Source organism: Chelon labrosus (genome assembly GCF_963514085.1).
Source record: "Chelon labrosus genome assembly, chromosome: 2".
NCBI lineage: Eukaryota > Metazoa > Chordata > Actinopteri > Mugiliformes > Mugilidae > Chelon > Chelon labrosus.
The window spans coordinates 697,501-702,230 of NC_140338.1; the positions used below are offsets into that span (position 1 = coordinate 697,501).

The 4,730-nt window shown below is 42.5% G+C and overlaps 1 pseudogene across 1 annotated transcript in view; it reads left to right on the forward strand.

The window, feature by feature from the left end:
• The window catches only part of LOC311499420 (protein NLRC3-like), a 235,836-nt pseudogene that overhangs the window by 23,386 nt on the left and 207,720 nt on the right, over positions 1 to 4,730 (forward strand). The window lies entirely within an intron of this gene.

Below are 4,730 nucleotides of genomic sequence, written 5' to 3' on the forward strand. Positions count from 1 at the left end.
ACTGCAGTAATTCATGTTGACATGATGACTCCAGAACATTTCTATAAAGTTTCCTCTGGACCGACAAGGAGAAGTTCATAAGAAACCAGATCAGAGCTCAGAGTTCTTCTTCAGAGGAGACTGAAGGAATCAAACTGCTGCAAAGAAACCAAGAAGACGAAGAGGAAGAAGAAGAGACCTGACGTCATCTGACTGACTCCATCCATAGTCTGATGTTCATTCCTCTGAGGGACACACTGTCCCGGCTGGAAGAGCCAGTTTCAGTTGAAAATGTTTGCATAATATATTCAAACTAACATTTGAAGACTTAGGATTAAGATCTAATTTGATTGTGATAGTTTATCATTTAATATGTCTGATGCCTGGTGACGTACGTTGTTGTTCTCAGTGATTAGACAGGTGTGCACTTTTGTTCGAGTCAGGTGTGTGCTGTGATTGACACAGTTTGCATGCTAACAGCTTTTTATTGTGTCTGAGCCTTAATAAATGAATGTGACTTGTACTACGGACCTTTTATGTTGGATCAAAGTCAAGGACGAACTACAATCATGTCTGAGTGAGTTATGTTCATCTATGGGTTGGATACGAGTCAGAAACCATCTACTGCACACGCTGGAGGAAGTGGCTTCATTAAGGAACAACGACTACACCATCTAACAACACGCTGTGGAGGACTATTAAATGCTACTGATGGTGCTGAGGTGCTGCCTGTTTTTATACAGACTATACATATCTGCAGCTCACAGTATGTAGCACATGAGCTGTCTGTTCTCAGCAGATGATTCAGGTCAACAATAGAGATTTATTACTTTCTACTGTGACCTCATCAGAGACTAGTCCGTGTTCACTTTAATGAATCTGAACTCATTCAACATCTACTCTCCAGACATTTGATGTCATTAAATGTCAGTCTGGACTCTCTGACACCAAAGAGACTCAGGACCCAGCCCTCAGACATTGTGGTGCAGTGATTGTTTGACCAGAACAGAGAAACAGAAACCAAACTACTGCATGGAGAACAAATCCACTGTCCTCATGTCTGTTTGTCTACTGTGGACGGTTTTACCCAGAGAACAAAGCGTCTTTGTGTTGTCTTTAGCCTCAGTTTGCAGACTGGACTGTTTGGAAACTGTCTCAAGATGTTGGACCTTTTTAAAAACAGTGTGGACAGAAACAGAACAAGAGAGCAGGGATGGAGCATGCCAGAAGTCCCGATGGATGGAGCTGAGATGAATCACTGTTGTTTCCTTTGCTGCTCTGAGCTGACGTCAGTCCCTTTCTCCTCAGCGTCTCCAGACTCCTGCAGTTCTCACAGCTCTCTCTGCACAGCTGAGTCATACTTCAACCACACCCCTCACACAGCAGTTTGTGAAAACACTGACTTCTTAAATTACAAGAGACATAACGAGCAGAATCGATTCTCTCATGACTGATGGAGACCTCACAGCTCCACATCTGTTCCTGTTATTAGTGCAGTTTGTCACAGCAGGCGTCGAACCACCAACCCCCTGGCAGAGCTGGTGCCTTGCTCCGCAGAGGCCTGAAACTTCAGCTGCACTCTCCATCTGACTTCCAGTTTTTAATGACGCCGGTGAAATAAAAATGGGTGCCAGCGTCTGTCCTCTCCACGTAGGACGTAAAGGCAGCCTCGGGTTCCTCAGAAGGATTAGTGGAATGTCCCGGAGGCGGGTGGACGTCGGCGAGCCCAACGATCACGTTAGCTCAGCTTTAGTCCTCGGCCTTTGAAGCTGAGAGAGAACAGAGGTTCAGGTTTCATGACTTGGACCATTAAAAACAGAAAGAAAGGGACAGGAATGTGTTCAGTGACTGGTTTAAAAATGAGGAGGAGGTAAAAACACCACAGTAAAAACACAAGAAGGTCTTTAGAAGGTGTTTAGTAGTAACCCAGCACATACGTACGTTATCTTAGTGATGATTTTACACCTGACCTTTTATATCTCCCTAAGTAGATCCTGCAACACCTGAGAGTCTTCATGGTGTTCAGTTTGTGACGGCTCCACAAATATCATCCTTGTTTCTACTAAAACCTGCCAGAGACACTCAGGGCTTCCAAGCACGGTGAGACTTTGACTTGGATGAAGCTTCTCACAACTATCTGACAGAGATCCAGAGTGGGAGGTGGGAGGTTTGACATCATTAAAGAACTAGCACACATAGAAATACTAAGGGACTGAGGAATGAGGGGGAGTCATGTACAGACAACCAGGTCTGTTTCCAGCTCATGAACTTTATCTTAGTGATGATTTTATATCAAAATGCAGCTGCAGCCGTAACCTTCTCATTCTACCTGTTGGGACACCTGGTGATGTCGATGGCGTTCAGTCCGTTGGTTCAGAGCATAGACTGTATATAAATATGGACACCACGTCTCCACTTCCTCTCATTGGTCAAACTGACTCTATGTTCCCGGGGATACGGGCGGCGCAATCTTGTGAGTTTGGATCCAGAGTCTGATCAGTACGGTCTGAGGGCGGAGCCACGTGGAGCCGTGATATTAATGACCCGCCCACACTTCCTCCAGACTCACTCATGTTTTAGTTTAATTAATACTACGCTCTGCTCTACCTCCACCTGTTACAAGGACACGATGGATTATACACCATTATGTCACATCCTTCTTCTATAGCGTCAAATAACTAAAATGAAACTTATCAGAAAAACTTGGCACTTGAACAAACATCAGCATTATATTAACGACCTGAAATTAATGAAATCATCCTTGAAAAAAAAAATAACTATTTGATGTTTATTTTTAGTGTTTTAGTTTGGTACAAGTCCCGCCCACTACGGTGGAGGGGGTGGAGCTTATGACCTATACTGCAGCCAGACACCAGGGGGAGCTCTACTTGTTTTGGCTTTACTGTAGAGGAGCAGTTCCTCCGTCCATCTTTATACAGTCTGTGGTTCAAACTGGATGTCATCCTGGTTTCCATTAAATCTGCCGTGGATGCTCATGGTCTAGATACCAGTGTCCAGTGACCATTCCTGTTCCTGCTGAGGCTCCTTGAATCATTTAAGGGTCCAGTGAAGTTTCTCAGAACTATTTCTATGATGTTCCTCTGACCTCAGACATCAAATGTGTTTATGGAGAAGGTGACACATGAAACGAGCCACAAATGTTGATTAATGCATAAAGAGAGAACCAATCAGAACATTAAACGTGTTGATCATGGGTCTGGGAAAGTTACAGCTAATGAGCCTGAATCTTCCTGAGACACCATCACTTCTTGTTCAGACTGTAATAAGAAATGTCATGTCACCTCAATTTCTGGATTGAGTTTAAGAAAAAAGAAGCAAAGCCGGCGATAAAGACTGAGAACAACAGTATAATCTATAATGTGTGAGGAGAATCTGGAGAGGAACAAATATATCTGTTTAAATGATTAACACTGAGCCATGACTAACTACACCAACAACCAGAATGACTTCACTGCTGTTGACTTGACTCAGTCTGTAGCTAAATGTTGACGATGTTTATTTATTTATTTCAAGTAGAGAGAGTCAGAATGATCTGCAGGTTTAATGGGAAGCTCAGTGTTATAGACACAGCCTGGCTAAAACAAAGAGTCTCCACCAAAAAACAAAGGTCCCCCTCTAATATCTGGTTGGACCTCCTTTATCTCTGATTCCAGCTCATTCTCTTTATCATTGTTTCTATAATCTTCTCCAATGTCTCCAGATTTATTTCCATCCAGTTTCTACAATCTCCTTAGATGTTTTCTCTGCTTGATGCATGCCAATGATTTGACCCTTCTCAAACAGACTGACATCTTCTCCACGACCACAGGATGTGTCTTTAGACATGGTTGTTGAAGAAATGAGAAGCTACTCATTGCATCAGTTGGGCTTAAATAACTTGTTGTCAGCTGAAAGATAATCACCCATGCAGTAATTATCCAATAGGAGGCTCCTACCTGTTTGACTAGTTAAATCCAGGTGGAGCCTTTTATTGGCCAGGCTGTGTATATCTATAGTAGAAAAGTATATCTGAGTATATTTTTCTAGTTTTATGAGACATGATAGTAGACAGAATGTCCTCCATTAGAGGTAAAGGTAAGGTCACTTGATAGCTTCTCATTTTATAGATGAAGACACTGAAATTGCACATATTGCAGATTTGTTTTAAAAAAAAAAACAACCATTTCAATCAGGGCAGCACAGCAGTGTGGTGGTTAGCACTCTGTGTTAGCCCTGTGTTACACTGGAGACCACTCATTCAGTTAAATGTTTAGGATATATTTAATGATATATTTATGGTCCGTTTTAAACATCTATGTCCTCTGGTCTGACACTAATTCTGTGTGTGCATCCAAACACCTCCACCTGGAGAGGAGAGGGAGGGAGGAGATGGATCAGTCACACCTGAGTTGATTAACAACGAGAAGCAGCCTGGAGGAGATCAGACACAATAACTGGAATTAAATCCAGTTCTTAAAAACTTTGGGTTAAGGAAATTATTTACTTTTTGAAGTCAAAGAAGAGGCTGTTGTTATCAGACCAGGATGAACTGAACGTTGCTGTTAGATATGATCCCTGGAGTCGGTCTGAATGAGGAACCACCTCCCTGAGCTACTGGGGACATTAAAGTCAGCTCCAGACTGGCCTGATGTAGGTTCTTGGTTCAGACCTGCTGCAACTTTTATTTTAAGGAAACAAGTCTTTCTCCATAAATGAACAACTCATTCCAGTAACAAACTCAAAGACTTTTA